Below are 17,582 nucleotides of genomic sequence, written 5' to 3' on the forward strand. Positions count from 1 at the left end.
AGAGCTTTGATAGTGATTCATCTTGAAAGATATTTTTCAAAAGATGTTCATTTTATTTATGTATGTATATACACCATTTTATATTCTGGTGTTTCACTTATAAATGTTACATTTCTACCTCATGTTTATAACTATTATTTTTAATGGGTGCAGTATTCTCTTATGTTTATATGTCGTAATTGACCAGATTCTTCAGTTTTGGTTAGATCTCTACATTTTTCCCAGTGTTTTATTTATGTACCTGATGCTGTTGTAAAGCTCTTCCTTTTGCCTCTATTGAATTCTTTTTTTTTGCCTTTATCATCACTTTTTTTTATCTTTATCATCATTTTGACCCAGGTAGGTGATGGTGTTGCCACTTTCTGAATGAATTATACCAATTTAAAATACTGTCAGCAGTATATGTGAATGTGTCTTGGAAATTACTTAATCTTTGATATTAGTTCATTTAAAAATTATTAACAATGCTCTTAGAATGATAGATATGTCTAATCTGAAGCATTAAATTAAGAAGGAATTTTTTATAAGAAGAATATCCCCAAAGACCCTCTGCTTTTGTAGGATTGCTGGGAAACAATTTCAAATTAGTCAGAATTAAATATTAAGAAGGAGAAATCTTCCCACCTTATCCCAAAGGTTTTCGAGGTCAAAAACAGTGTATCTCTAGTTGACTGAGGGAAAAACACTTAGTAACCTGAGTTGTTATTCTAGATCAGGCCATTCCTGCATGTTCACTGGGCAGTATTTCTTTTTAAGCACGAATCTTCTAGAAATACAGGGTAAAAATGGAGAAAAATCAGAGTCAGAGGGAATAAGAGTTAGGTTTTAACCTTAGTCACTGGATGGCTGAATGTTTCCGAATGCCAGAGTGAATTGGGACATTTTGTGAGCTTGGAGAGGGAGGGGAAGAAACTGAAAGGGGAGACACATGGCAGTCAGATGTGCGTTTACCTGGTGGTGAGAGTGTGGGAAATAGGGTGACTTTGATGAAGTCCTGGCCTCATTCAGACTTATTCACATCACTGACCTGTGAGAGGACTATTAAAAAGGAAAATGTCATTGCTTTAATCTCTGGGTTTCATAGAAAAGGTAAAGGAAATATGACTGAGGGGAATGTGGAATAAACCTTGGGTCAATTTACTAAAATGGTTTTAGGCCAAAGTTTGGTTTTTATAACTCATCACTCAATGGAAGAGTTGAAAAGTGCCTTGACGCTTATCCCCAGTGACATATTGTTCCTGCTGCCACTTCATTAGGGGAGTGGCCCCTTCTCATTATTTGCCTTTATATGGACCAAGATCCTGGTCAGTATATTATCAGACAGTTTTTTTGTCCATCCTTAATGCTTTCCTTTTGGTAAGGTCATAAAAGGTTGTTCTTATGTAATATTTGAGACGAAAATTTTGTTAGCAACTCAAAATAAGCATAGTGATGTTAGATTACCCTTTATTCTCTGTTCATAACAGGGCTTGACATTACACTATTGCACTCATCCACTCAGCAAGCATGTATTGTGTGCCAGGCACTATTCCAGATGCTGCAGTTTAGCAGTGATCAAACCATTAAAGAATTAAAAAAAAAATTTAAGCTCTTGGGCTGGGTGGGGTGGCTCACGCCTGTAATCCCAGCTTTGGTATGCTAAGGCAGGAGGATCACATGAGGCCAGGAGTTTGAGACCAGCCTGGGCAGCATAACAAGACCCTGTCTCTACACAAAATTTTTAAATATTGGCTGGGCATGGTGGTATGCACCTGTAGTTCTAGGTACTTGGGATGCTAAAGGCAGGAGGATTGCTTCAGCTCAGGAGTTCAAGGTTGCCATGAGCTGCAGTTGTACCACTGCACTCCAGCCTGGACAACAGAAGGAGACCCTGTCTCAAAAAATATATGTATATATTAAGCTTTTGTATTCTTTCACATTATAATTAGTTATATATATGTATATGTCTGTGCACATACAAACACAAACACGCACACACCTATGACTCAGTGAAATTACCTAAAAATTACATATTTTTAACAGCTTTATTGAGATAACAGTTCCCCCATTTAAGAGTACAATTCAATGGTTTTTAATATATTCACAGAGTTGGACAACCATGACCACAGTTTTAGAACATTTTTATCACCCCAAAAAGAAACCCTGTGCCCATTAGCAGTCCCTATTTCCCTCCAAACCTCTTGCCCCAAGCCCTAGACAACCACCAATCTACTTTCTGTCTTTATGGATTTGCCTATTCTAAACATTTTATATAAATGGAATCATACAGTATGTGGTCTTTTGTGACTGGCTTCTTTCACTTAGCATAGTTCATCCATGTTGTGTCATGTTTCAGTACTGTATTTCTTTTTATTGTCAAATAATATTCCATTGTATGGATATATGTTTTATCTACTCCTTTATTAGTTGATGGACATTTGAGTTGTTTCTAATTGTAATTTTAACAAGAAAAAAAATTGAGTTTGCTTGCACCCTTCGGAAGCTTAGCTTCAGTGATGGTATGTAAGGTTTTATTGGGCTTGCCTTGAGAGAGTGGGCAGTGTCTTCTCTAGTACTCATGTCTTAAATATGAATAGGAGGTGTTATACACATTATAAATATTAAATAAGTTTATCTTTAAATTTTTAATTTTATCTGGGTTCTTTTTTTATATCCCCTTTTTATTTGTTCTATTTTGTCAGTCTAAGATCTTTAAGTTTAAAAAGGTAGAATCTGTTCCTTGTTTAAGACCTAGAAACTAAGGCTAATGGGAAAATGGAAAAGAAATGAGCCTTAAATAGTGGTGTTGATTTGATATCAGGACAGACCACTTGGCAACTGATTCAAGACTAGACTACTTACTAGTATGCAGTAGGGAACAGCTCTGGTATAGCTGGAAAAGTAGTAGGCTTTGAGTTGAATGGCTTTGGGGTCAAGTTCTGCTGGGTGACTTTGGATTCAGTCTTTGGAAATCTGTTTCCCTATATCTTTGTAAAGCATATAAAAATATCTTATGTCTAAGATCTGTTGGGAAGATGAGATGATAGATATGAGAATATTTGATAAATATATGATTATTGTTATACTTTTATAAAACAAATCAATTCAGTTTTCTTCAGTAATACTGGAAAATTTAGGGATTTATGGCTAGACATTTTAGAAGTACTTTCACAACCCTAATTGTATTGATTTTAAGACATACATTTTCTGTTTTACATTTTAATATCTGAAATTGTGGTGTGTCTCATAATCAGCAGTATCTTTCAATTGCTGACAACCGAGTTGGCATCCATGATATACTTGCCAGTGGGTGTGCATCATGGCCCTTCATAGCGTCCTCACTTCCGTTTGGTTACGTGGATTATTTGTTGGAATTACATTAGTTTGTCATTTATTAATAATAATGTTGTCAGTGAACTAATGAAACAAAAAATTTATTTTGTATGAAGAAAAGCACAGAAACAGAGCAGCAGGTTATAAATTTCAAGTTAGTCAGGTAATGTTCCTCATTGAATGAATGACCACAATTCTGTATTTTCTTGAAAAACAATCAAGTACCTTATAGGACCTAGGAAAGAAAAATACCCACAAGTATATGAAGACATGCTACATTTTATGAGTGAGCTATGTGCAAAGGATTACCTGTTTCTTACATAACTGACTGAAGGCAGGAGAAATGGGCAAATCCCTTGGAATAGATGGAAGACATTTCAAAGCAATAATAATTAGCATGACTGATTTACGTGTTGCAAAGAACTAATGCTAAAGTATTATGTGTCCATTTTTCAGACACTTCTAGCTGTCTTTGAACAGAAACTGCTTATCTTCCAGCACACGCAGTGTGATTGAGGAAAGAAAGAAAAGTATGGGTTCAGTTTGTGGAATGGGTGTCTGTGCCTTAGATGAAATTCCTGGAAACAACAAGTATAGTGCATTTGATAAATGCTATACCTCTGGTACACTTAGTGGTACAGAGGATGAGTTTGTGTGAAAAAACTAAGATAGCATGCTGAGTCAAAACATGATGAAAAGGAGTTGGGCTCTGAATATGCAGCTCTTTCAGGAATACTTTAACCAGTTTATTTCAGTTATTTTTTGTATATGCACAACAATGGTATTAAGATAAAAACCTACATCTACATAAGTTTTAAAGAACTCTCTGGATGTGTATAAATTAAAAATTCTAAGTGAAAAGGAAGTTATAGCTAAATTGACCTCAGTTTTTTTCTCAGTGGCAGATGAAATAATGCTTCATGTTGCCATCAGTGTTGTCTTAGATTTTTGAAATGCAGTGTCTGAATATGAATAAGGTCCCTGACACATTTCAAGCATAATTTGCATCATCTACTTGGAAACTCATAAAGTGGCTTGTAATACTGGTTGGTGGTAGCCTGGCAGAAGGCTGTCGCAAAATATGATGATTCATTGGTTAGTGCCAGTTATAGTATTTAAAGACTCCAAAACTTAAATAGTCAAGAGAGATAACCACTTGATTAGGATAATTAACACCATAGAACTTAGGAAAAGGTTTAAAGTGAGAAAGGCCCAGTCAAGGCCAAATTCCTTTAGTAGAATCATAGTATATCTCAGATAGGTGGTCTTTATTTGTCTGGTCCAATTTTTATTTCCATAATACTCAGGAATCAGAGGGAAAGGAGATGGGCCCTATACTTAGTGACTTTGGTGAGATCTTTTTCAACCTTAAAATTCTGTAGTCCTGTTATTTTTGACAAGTGTAATAGTTGGTAAATTATCTGTATGTTCTTTTACTTGTTCATTGCAGATCATAAACCAACCTTCTATAATTATGTTTGTTCTTTACATATTGTTCTTTACATATTTATCTCTTTCATTTTTTATAAAAGTATTTTATTTTTCCTTTTATTATTGTTTTGTTGTTTTCATTGTAAAGCTCTAAATTTTCAGAAGTACTTTTTAAAGTAGATGTTATGCATGTTTATTGTGAAAAATGGAAAATTTAGATAAAAAGAATAAAGTTCCATAATTTTTTCAGTCAGAAATACTTAGTGTTAGCACCTTCATAAATACATCCTTCCAGAGATAGAGATATGATAGGCAGGTAGATGAATACTTTTTAAAAAGGGGGATCATACTATTTTATCATTTTTTTATAGTTCTCTTTGTAAGAGAAGAGTCGTGCTGTTTTAGGTCTAATATGAGTGCCAATGTATTGTGAATTCTTTTTTAATTCATGCAGTCATACTGTAATACAGAATATAGATCTCACTGTTATGTTGTTGAATAAAGATGGTGGTTTTCATTGTATTAGAGCAATATTCAGACTTACACAATATAGCAAGCTGACAAATAAGAATAATCTTATTTTAAGATCCAAAAGGTATAACCAATCCAAATAATTACTGTGATGAAATGGTTTTGTTGCTAACTTGATTCTTAACTCTTAAGTACTTCTTTTGAATTTGAATTATTATATTGATCTTATTTTGTCAGCCTGAATATTGATAAACAAATTGATAAGAATTTTAGATTTTTGTGCAACTTTTTGCTAGATGGTTTCCGGGAGTTTAAGAGACTTGTCCAAATTTCTGTAAATTAACTTATTATTTTTCTTAATCAAGAAGAAAGAGCTTTTGTTCCCCATGTTTTGGCAAGCAGAGGATACTGCATTTTTATTGAGGGCTAAATTAGAAGAAAAGATGCAGTTGATTATGACCCTGGAGCGGAAGCATTATCTTCATGCAGAGATGAGTAGTAGTCATGCTTTTTCTTGGAAGAACCTTTAGATCATTATTCTTAAAAAATATTTGTGCATTTTAGGTCGAGGCAAAAAAAAAAAATGAAGAAACAATGTCTTTTGGTATAACTGGAGAAACTTGAATAAAGTCTATAGATAATATTGTAGTAATATTATATTTCCTGATTTTGATATTGTATCATGGTCATGCAAGTAAATGTACTTGTTCCTAACAAATGCACACTGAAGGGTTAAAGAGGCATGATGGCTTCAACTTACTCTCAATGGTTAAAGAAACAGTATATGTTATATAGATGTTATAACACATACAGAGAGAGAATGATGAAGCAAATGTGGCAAAATGTTAACAGTTGGAAAATCTGGGTGAAGGGTATAAGGGTTATTTTTTGTAGATTTGAAACCATTAAAATTTTTAAAATTTCTAAGAAGAGTCATGTTCATCATCAAAGAAGTTTGTTTAAACTCTAAGGAAGAGAAATAGCTGATTTATGCATCTAGGAGATTTTCTAATGGGAAAGATTTACACTTACAGTTTATTGACTAAAAAAAGCAGTAGCCAGGGGTCTATATGGGATGCTTAGTATGGTTTTCATTTATTTGGACAGCCTATTCAGAACCAGCCCAACATGGTTATCTCTGCTTTGTTGTGTTGGAGAATATGGGCTAGTGAAGCGGGGACTGTGATTTCCATACTCATAAAGAACAGCTAATTTCACCACTTTGTGACCAAGTTTGTAGGGCGAACCTAGGTGAGCCTTCTTGCAGATGCCAAAGGTTGATCATAAAAGAACCTGAATCAGTTAAGGTATGAATGAATATATTTTAACTTTTCACAGTTCCTGCCAAAAACAGTCACCTCTTCTCTGATGCTACATTAATGGCAGCATCTTTGTGTAGGAAATCCTACACAGACGAAGGCACAGAACACCAGGACTTTGACAAAAAGGCTAGTTAACTATCGGCCAGGTGTTTGATAAATTGTGCTACAACCTTTCTTCATTTTTCAGTCATTTTTGAAAGAGTTATCCAGAATTCTTAAGAGCTAAAGAGAAAACCAAAACCAAAAACATGTGCACAAATTTTGATTACCATTCTTTGGAGAAATGGAAGGAGTAGTTAAATTCCAGCCTTTCCTAAGTTCTGAGTGAATTGGGAAATAATGGAGGTAATCTTAAGGGAAGAAGTGCCTTTGTGACATACATCTAAGGCAGTGGTCCCCAACCTTTTTGGTACCAGGCACCGGTTTCAGGGAACAGAATTTTTCCACTTACAGAGAGTGGGGGAGGTAGAGCTCAGGTGGTAATGTGAGCAGTGGGGAGCTGCTGTAAATACAGATGAAGCTTCGCTAGATCACCGCCCCCCCCAACCTCCTGCTATGCCTCCTCATTCCTAAATTTCATGAAGACAGTTTTTACACTGAAGGGGGGTGGGTGGAGCTCTGCGGCCTGGTCCCTTAACAGACCAAGGACTGGTGTGGACTGGTACCAGTCTGTGGCCCTGGGGTGGGGTGGGGATGGCAGATCTAAGGAATGTCAAATGCTAGTACTGTCAAGCCTATGATAAGACCAGGCTGAGCTTGTTGCTTAGTGAAGGGAAGGGGTAACACTACTTCTATCATCAGAGTAGTCTCATGGCCAGAAGGGCAAAGTTGGGATGTATATTGAGATTTTGAAGTTTGATTTTAGGCAGGCCTTTCATTGCAGGTCATGGTTAGCACTGGGTAAACTTAATAGTTCAGGCTTGGTGAATACAACAAAATGCAGATTTTGAGGTGAGGGATTCAAAGAGTCCTGGGGGTGTGTCCTTTGATGCTTTGTATTGAAAAGCTGATGGGTCTTTCAGGAAGTTTTTGGACTCAAACAATAAAGTTATTCACAATTTTTATCTTTCTAGGCCAGAGTTTTCTGGAATAATAAACTTATATTGATAAAGACAGTAGAATACTAAAGTCTTCTTAATGTAGGCAATAAGCTGTGTGGTTTCTACAGATGTTATTTGGGTGCCAGTAGTGTCACATATGTTATATAATTTAGTTCACAAGCAAAGCCAGTTTAGAAATATGGAAATGAAAGGTCAAAGGAGTCAGATAACTTGCTTAGGGTTGTACAAGCAGTATGTGGCAGTTATAGGATTTGAACCCTGGTCTGATTGCCCCCAGCGTTAGGTCCAGAGCCAGGAGACACAGAAAGCCTGGTGTGTAGCAAAATGCTGTTTATTTTGAACATCAGGGTGCCCATGGGTGGAGGCTGAAAAAGGCATCTGCCAGAGAAAAGGGGAAAGCCTTGGTTTTTACAGAGGGTTTTTCTGGGAGGAGTAAACAAATCCTTTTCAAACAACCAAGGTAAGGAAAGTAGTTCCCTTCTTGCAATCCATTCCTTTATCTCCCTAGGGAACAAAGGATAAGCAGAAGGATAAGCCTAGTCCTTATCAGGAAGGATAAGGAAAGTCATTCTCTTATCTCGTTAGGGCCTACCAAAGGCTACATGCCTAATACACCCCAAGGAAGGAGAGAACAGTGGGTTTTATAGGAGGTTTGGATGGAGGTTTGGGGAGGATGAATATTTTAAGCCTAACACCCAGAATTCAGACTCTCCTGACTGATGTGCTCCTGTGGCCAAGCAACCTTGCTTTTCACATTCTCAAAAGAGTGGAAATATGCAGTTATTGAAATGGTTAAGTTTCTGAGAAGCAGACCTGGCGACAAGATTTGAGTGGAAGCGGCTATCTGGCAGATGAAGGGAACCCCGTAGGAGAAGTGAGACAGGAAAGGGAAGACAGCACTTAAGGGGGCATGTTTTCAAACCAGATGCCACTGTGTGCAGCTGAAGTTTAATACTCCTGGGGAAACTGGGAGCTGGTTTAAAACACTCACCTGAGTTATCCCACCCGAGGGGCAAGGGAACGTCTCTCGGTCACGTAACCAACTGGCTGCGTGAACAATTTTCAGTGACCCCTATATGTTTTTTGTTTGTTTGTTTTTGTTTTGTTTTCTGGGTTTTAATGTGACAGGGTCTCACTCTGTCAACCAGGCTGGAGTGCAGTGGCATCATCATAGCTCTCTGCAACCTCAAACTCCTGGGTTCAAGCGATCCTCCTGCCTCAGCCTCCAGAGTAGCTGGGACTACAGGCACGTGCCACCACCCACAGCTAATTTTTCTATTTTTTTTCTGGAGATAGGGTCTCACTTTTGCTCAGGCTAGTGTTGAACTCCTGGCCTCAAGCAATTCTCCCACCTCAGTTTCCCAAAGTGCTGGGATTATAGGTGTGAGCCACCAGTGTCTGCCCCCCCCCAAAATATATGTGTGTGTGTGTGTGTGTGTGTATATATATATATATTTACACTTAAGAGTAGTTAAGTGCAGTAGTGAGAAGGGGGTAAAGTAGTAGAACAAGGGATTCGACTGTGAACAATCAAGTGAGATAACTCACTACCTTCAGACCAGCCGTCCTACATGTTTTTTATAATCCTCTCACTTAACTAACTACTTAACCTTTTGAGTTGTTTCCCAGAAATGGTGGATTTTCTGCAAGACAAAGAAGTTGAGATTCTGAGGTCCTAGGCAGACTTCCTGATGCCAAGACTAACCATCCGCCTTGACCTGCCCCAAGGCACAAGGCCCATCCTTAAAAAGCCCATGATCTCTGTTAGTCAGGGAGACAAATTTGAGGCAGCTTTTCCTGTTCTCCAACAAGACATCTTTCGTATTAAAAAATTCCTTTCTTCCTTGGCAATACTCATTGTCTCAATAACTGGATATTTGTGTGACGAGAAACTGGACCTAGTCTGAAACCCCCTTGCAGTTTCAAGTTCAATAATTTCTTCAGGGCTGTTCCCTGGTGCTTTAAGCCTTCCATGCTGGGGACACAGCAGGCCCTAGCTGTGAGGGATTACCCTCAGGCAAAGGCGTTGAAGTCAAGCTGGGGCACAAAGGGGTGAGAGCAGCAATGGGATCTGCCTCCGCAGTGGTTCCAACCGAAAATGGGAAAATGGTTGGGTTTTACATGTGCTTTATGAGTACAGATGGGGCACTGTAGGCTGTAAGCTGTACCTCTAGCCCAAGAGAATGTAGGAATGTATGTGGGCTTTCCAGATCTCATTGCAGCTTTGCACACCTATCTGCGAAGCACACTTGCCCTTTGCTGCTAAGGGAAGAGATAGAGATGTCTGGGGGCTGTTGAAGAAGTGATAGACAAGCCAATGTCTGGAAAGCTCTAGAACCAAATGGCTCCACAAACTGAAGGGAGAGGCTGGTGCAGTGGCTCAGGCCTGTAATCCTAGCTTTCTGGGAGGACGAGGCAGGAGGATTGCTTGAGCTCAGGAGTTTGAGACCAGCCTGAGCAAGAGCAAAACCTTGTCTCTACTAAAAATGGAAGGAAATTAGCTGGGCAACTAAAAATGCAAAAAAATTTAGCTGGGCGTGGTGGCACACACCTGTAGTCCCAGCTGCTCGGGAGGCTGAGGGAGGAGGATAGCTTGAGCCCAGGAGTTTGAGGTTGCTGTGAGCTATGATAATGCTACAGTACTCTAGCCTGGGCAACAAAGCAAGACTTTGTCTCAAAAAAAAAAAAAGGAAGGAAGGAAGGAAGGGAGGGGAGAAAGGAAGGAAGGAAGGGAGGGAGGGAGGGAGGAAGGAAGGAAGGAAAGAAAGAAACTGAAGGGAGAAAATGTATCTATTGATGAGAAACAATTTACTTTTTCATGTTGTGTGGTAATAAACTGAAGTACAAAATAATCTATCACCAAATGGAAGTTTACTAGCATACTAAATAAAATCCCTTGGCCTTAGGTAAAAACTCACAAGTGTAGAACTAGGAATTCTTTGATTGTCTGGGAGTATGTCCTTATTATTCTACTTTGTTTCTCCTTAAAAGAGATAGGAGTATGATTAATAGGCCTTGTGGTATATGGAAACATTCTCTCTCACTTCTGAAGTTACTCTGCTTGGTGAGGCAGAATAAGCCTGCTGGTCTTTTTATTTTTTTCTAAAGTCCGTACTTTGTTAATAGGTAACAATATTGTGTGAACCCTCTTTGGACATTAAAAAAAAATTTAAGTTTATATTTGGCACATTTAATGGTAATTATTTTTAGAGTTTTCTTAAATTGAATTGCTTCTTTATGCTTAAGAATTTGAACATAGCATTTTGATTACCTGTACTATTTGTTTGTCCATGGAAAAGAACCCAGACTCCATAAAATAATTTAAAGAAGTTTGACCTTTGTCTTATATGGCCTTAGGCTTGTTAATGATTTTGTATCTTATTGTTACAAGAATAACTCCAAAAGGGACAGGTCATAACTAGGAGTGTCTGATCTCTCCTCTCCTCATGGCTGGTAACTCAGCTGTTTTTTTGGAGAGGGAGGGTCCCCTTGGCCAAGAGGAAATTCATTCAGTCAGCTGGGGAGAGGCTTAAGATTTTATTTTAGTTCACATGATTTGTATTGATGTGTGGACTCAAGTATTCCTCTAATATATATTTGCTGAAGTTTCTCCTTGACTTATTTCAGAATAGTTTTCTCAAATTCTCCCCATCTGTAGCTTAGCATAACTTTTTTTCTGCAGTGTTAGTTATATGTTTGTCTTAAAATGGATGGCACATGTTGGGAGCCAGATTTCTCATTGTTGGAGTGAGAAGTTACAGACAAATAAGGCTAAAACTACGCATGTGGTACTGGATTAGAATTAGCAACATTAATATGAACTTGTATAGCTTTATATAGATTGGATAGGCATATAGAAATGTTTATAGTTTTGGTATATGAATGACTAGTATAAGCTCATATATTTCCTTGCTCTGTCAGCTGTGAGGGCCAAGAAGCAAAGGATACCACAGTAGTAATGAGCACACCCAATACACAGATCTTGGTTTCTAATACCATCACCCAAGAAAAAGAACCAGTGCTTCTTGAAAAAATGGCTGATTCTAGAAATACAAGATGAGCCTCAGGCATTTTGTAGTACCAGGAAGCAAGGAATTCCCTCTTCCCCACCCTTATCCACACCCAAAGAAAAGAAAAGAAAGAAAAAGAGAGATGGGGAGGGAAAGGAAGGAGGTAGAGGAGGAAAAAGAAAATTAAAAAAATAAACAAACAAACAGACAAAAAAACCATAAACACAATAATTGGAGTATGTCAAAGGGACACAAGAGCCAACTGAAAGAGCTCCCAGTGGCCAAAGCTAGAACAATTTAAGCAGTAAGATAAGTAATGTAATATTGGATTAACCTAAAGTATAAAATAAGTATCCATGAGTCCATACTGATAAAAATGTGGTGGGGAAGAATAGACAAACCTCCCATGCAGAGCAATTCCAAATAATTTATGTTGATAATCTCCCCCAAAGAGATGCAGTATGACTCTCCATTCCTTAAATGTGGACTACTTATAGTGACTTCCTTCCAAAGAAGGAAGGGGACTTGGAGGAAAAGCGTTACTTTACAATTGAGAAATCCAACAAACACTACATCAGCCATGTGATCAAGGTCAACATCAACAGTGAGGTTGTATGGATAGCATGTGACCTTGATGGGAAGGGATGGGAGTGACACATTACCTTCTGGGGTCTTCTTCCCCAAAACTCATAATCTCAGTCAAATTGTGAGGAAAAACATCAGAAAAACTACAATTGAGGGTCAGTCTACAAAATACTTGACCAGTATTCCTCAAAACTGTCAAGGTCATCAGAAACAAGTAAAGTCTAGAAACTGTCACAGTTAAGAGGAGCTTAAGGAAACTTTATGACTAAATGTAATGTCATATCCTGGATGGAGACCTGGAACAGAAAAAAAAAACATTAGGTAAAAACTAAGGAAATATGAATAAAGTATGGAGTTTAGTTAGTATTAGTAATAATATTGCTTCATTAGTTGTGACTAATGTATCATACTAATTTAAGATGTTAACAATAAAGGAAACTGGGTGTGGGGTATATGGGAACTTTCTGTACTATCTTTCGTAACTGTTAACAGTTTAAATGTAAAATTGTTCTAAAATTAAAAGTTTATTTGTTAAAAAAAAGTACATTATATTGGACCTAAGAAAAGAAATAAACAGCAACACAATAATAGTTGAGGACTTTAACATTTCATTGACAGATCATTGAGGCAGAAAATCAACAAAGAAACACTAGACTTAAATGGGACTGTAGAAAAAATGGACCCAACAGACATTTATTGAACATTCTGCCCCCAAATTGCAGAAGTAGCATTCTTTTCATCAGCACATGGAACATTTTCCAAGATAGATCATGTTAGGCCACAAAACAGGTATCAGCAAATTTTTTAAAATTTCAGCATATTATGGGGGTACAAAAGTTTAGGTTACATATATTGCCCTTAACCCCCCACCCCGAGTCAGAGCTTCAAGCGTGTCCATCCCCTAGACGGTGCTCATTGCACTCATTATGTATGTATACACCCATCCCTTCCCCCCCACACACACACATCTGCCCGACACCCGATTAATGTTATTCCTAAATGTGCTCTTAGGTGATGATCCATGAAACCAATTTGATGATGAGTCCATGTGGTGCTTATTTTTCCATTCTTGGGATACTTCACTTCGTAGAATGGGTTCCAACTCTAACCAGGAAAATATAAGAGGTGCTATGTCCCCATTATTTCTTATAGCTGGGTAGTACTCCATGGTATACATATACCACATTTTATTAATCCACTCATGTAAACTCCTGTGAGAATGGCCTTTATCAAAAAGTCCCATAACAATAAATGTTGGCGTGGATGCAGCGAAACAGGAACACTCATACATTGCTGGTGGGACTGCAAACTAGTGCAACCTCTGTGGAAAGCAATGTGGAGATACCTTAAACAGATACAAGTAGACCTACCATTTGATCCAGCAATCACATTATTAGGCATCTACCCAAAAGAACAAAAGACATTGTATAACAAAGACATCTGCACCCGAATGTTTATAGCAGCACAATTCACAATTGCAAAGATGTGGAAACAGCAAATTTTTAAAAACTAAAATCATACCATATATCCTCTCAGACTATAGTAGAATTCCAATCAGTTCCAGCAGGAACTCTTAAAACTACACAAATACACGAAAATGAAACAACCTGCTACTGAATGATCCTTGGGTCAATAACGAAATCAAGATGGAAATCAAAAAACTTTTCAAATTGAATGACAATGGTAACGGAACCTGCCAAAAATCTCTGGGATACGGAAAAAGCAGTGCTAAGAAGAAAGTTTATAGCACTAAATGCCTATGTCAAAAAGACAGAAAGATCACAAATTAACAACCTAATGTCACACCTCAAGCAACTAAAAAAGACGAACAAACCAAACCCAAAGCTAGCAGAAGAAAAGAAATAACAAAGAGCAGAGCAGAGATAAACTAAATTGAAAAAAATAAATACAAAGGATCAATGAAACTAAAAGTTGGTTCTTTGAAAAGATAATCAAAATCAATAGACCACTAGCTGGATTAACCAAGAATAGAAGAAAAAGAATTCAAATAAGCTCAATCAGAAATGAAAAAGGAGGTGTTACAACTGATACCATAAATACAAAATATTATCCATGATTACTATGAAAACCTCTGCACACACAAACTAGAAAGTCTAGAGGAAATGGATAAATTTTTGGAAATACACGATCTTCTAAGCTTGAATCAGGAAGAAATAGAAATCCTGAACAGGCCAATAAGGAGTAGAGAGATTGAAATAGTAATAAAAAAAAAATCTTCCAACAACAAAAAGCCCAGGACCAAGTGGATTCACAGATTCTTTCAGACCAATAAAAAAGAACTGGCACCTGTCCTACTGAAAGTTTTCCATAACATCAAGAAGGAGGGAATCCTCTCTAACTCATTCTACAAAGCTAGTATCACCCTGACAGCAAAGCCAGGAAAGGACACAATAACAAAAGAAAACTAAAGACCAATATTCCTCATGAATATTGTTGCAAAAATCTTCAACAAAATGCTGGCAAACCGAATCCAACAGCACATCGAAAAGATAATTCACCACAATCAAGTGAGTTTCATTCCAGTGATGTAAGGATGGCTGAACATATACATATCAATAAATGTGCTTCACCACATAAACAGAATTTAAAAGAAAAACCATATGATCATCTCAATAGATGCAGAAAAAGCATTTGATAAAATATAGCACTTATTCATGTTAAAACCCCTCAGTAAACTAAGCATAGAAGGAACATAACTCAAAATAATAAAAGCTGTACATGATAAACCCATAGCCAACATGATACTGAATGGAAGAAAGTTAAAATCATTCTCCCTGAGAATTAGAACAAAGCAAGGATGCCCACTGTCATGATTTCTGTTCAACATAGTACTGGAAGTCTTAGAACAATCAGGAAAGAAAAAGAAATAAAGGGCATCCAAATTGGAAAAGAGGAGGTCAAACTATCCTTCTTTGCTGATAATATGATCTTATATCTAGAAAACCCTAATGACTCCTCCAAAGGACTCCTAGAATTGATAAATGAATTCACTAAAGTGTCAGGTTATAAAATTAATGTACACAAATCAGTACCATTTCTGTAAACTATAAACAGGATGAGAGTCAAATCAAGAACTCAATATCATTTACAATAGCTGCAAAGAAAATAAAGTATCTGGGAATATACTTAACCAAGGAGGTAAAAGATCTCTACAAGGAGAAGTATAAAAAAAACACTGATGAAAGAATATCATAGATGACACAAATGAATGGAAAAGTATCCCACATTCATCGATTAGAAGAATCAATATTGTTAAAATGCTCATACTGCCCAAAGTGATTCACAGATGCAATGTAATTCCCATCAAAATACCAACACCCTTTTTCACAGTTAGAAAAAACAATCCTAAATTTTATATACAACCAAAAAAGAGCATGAATAACCAAAGGAATTCTAGGGAAAAAGAACAAATCTGGAGGCATCACATTATCTAACTTCAAATTATACTACTATAGTAACCAAAATAGCATGGTATTGGTATAAAAGTAGACAAATAAATGAATGGAACAGAATAGAGAACCTAGAAATAAAACCATAAACCTACAACAAACTTATTTTTGACCAAGCAAATGAAACATACGCTGGGGAACATACCCTATTCAATAAATGGTGCTGGAAAATTGGGTAGCCATATGTGGAAGAATGAAACTGGATCCCTGTCTCTCACCATATATAGAAATTAACTCGATGGATTAAAGACTTAAATGTAAGACCTGAAATTATAAAAATTCTAGAAAAAAACTTAGGAAAAACTCTTCTGGCCATTGGCCTAGGCAAAGAATTTGTGAGTAAGACCCCAAAAGCAAATATAGCAAGAACAAAAATATATAAATGGGACTTAATTAAACTGAAACGTTTCTGCACAGCAAAGGAAATAATCAACAGAGTAAATAGCCTACAGAATGGGAGAAAATATTTGCAAACTATACATCTGACAGAGGACTAATATCCAGAAGCTACAAGGAACTCAAATCACCGAGAAAAAACCAAATAATCCCATTAAAAAGTGAGCAAAAGACTTGAACAGATTTTTTTTTCAAAACAAGGTACAGAAATGGCCAACAAACATGAAAAAGTGATCAACATCACTAATCCTTGGGGGAATGCAAATTAAAACCACGATGAGATCCGACCTTACCCCTGTCAGTATGGCCATTATTAAGAAGTCAAAAAACAATAGATGTTGGCACAGATGAAGTGAAAAGAATGCTTACACACTATTGGTGGGAATGTAAATTAGTACAACCTCTATGAAAAGCACTATGGAGATTCTTCAAAGAACTAAAAGTAGACCTACCATTCAACCCAGCAATTCTACTACTGGGGATCTACCCAAAGGAAAAGAAGTAATTATATCAAAAAGACAACTGCACCCGAATACTTATCACAGCACAATTCTCAATTGCAAAGATATACAATCAACCTGAGAGCCTATCAGCTGAGGAGTGGATAAAGAAAATGTGGTATATATGTAACATGGATCACTACTCAGCATAAAATATCTTTGCAGCATCTTGGATGGAACTGGAGACCATTATCCTAGGTGAAGTATCTCAGGAACGGAAAAACAAATACCACACATTCCCACTTGTAAGTGAGAACTAAACAATAGCTGTATGTATGGTCATACAAAGTGATGTATGGACATCGGAAACTAAGAAGAGGGGAGAGTGGAAGGGGGTTGAGGGATCAAAAATTACCTGTTGGGTACAATGTATGCTATCCTTGTGGCAGGTGCATAAAAAGCCCTCACTTTACCACTATATAAATCATCCATGTAACAAAAAACACTTATACCCCTACATCTATCAAAATAAATTTTAAAGAAGAGTATAACACCAAAATAAAGAAGAATATTGGTATGAAAATATCCAAAGAATGTGCTGAATATTAGAAACTCAAAGTCATCAAAACTCTAATTTCTTCATTAGGAAATTAGACACTGGTTCTGGGATGTAGTAAATTTAGTTACTCATGTATTCTTTTTAAAAACCTTTCATTTAATATTATGTGTTACATTTAGTCAGGTAAATTAGTAAAATCCTGTTTTAATACATTCTATAAAATGGATTATTGTTTTGTACTTTGTTAAAATTTAATCCATAAATGTAGCATAAGGGAAGAATTATATTTCCTCCTTCATTGTTTTATTTTTGATCATCTTTACTTTTCTTTGCTAGTACTCTTACCTCTTACACAATGGTTTCACCTCATAGAGGCTGTGGCCCAGCCTTTCATCTTAAGAGAAAACATGCCCAATTTATGTCTCAGCCTCTTTATTTACATATTTTATTAGAGAATATATTTGTGAAAGTGATTTGAGTAGTGATTCTCCAAGAACAGTGTGAAAATACAAATAGTTTTATCTT

The 17,582-nt window shown here is 36.7% G+C and overlaps 1 protein-coding gene across 5 annotated transcripts in view; it reads left to right on the forward strand.

Moving 5' to 3' along the window:
* Nucleotides 1–17,582, forward strand: part of RAD18 (RAD18 E3 ubiquitin protein ligase) — a 141,570-nt gene that overhangs the window by 85,962 nt on the left and 38,026 nt on the right. The window lies entirely within an intron of this gene.

This window comes from Lemur catta, chromosome 18, assembly GCF_020740605.2.
Source record: "Lemur catta isolate mLemCat1 chromosome 18, mLemCat1.pri, whole genome shotgun sequence".
In the NCBI taxonomy this organism is placed as follows: Eukaryota; Metazoa; Chordata; class Mammalia; order Primates; family Lemuridae; genus Lemur; species Lemur catta.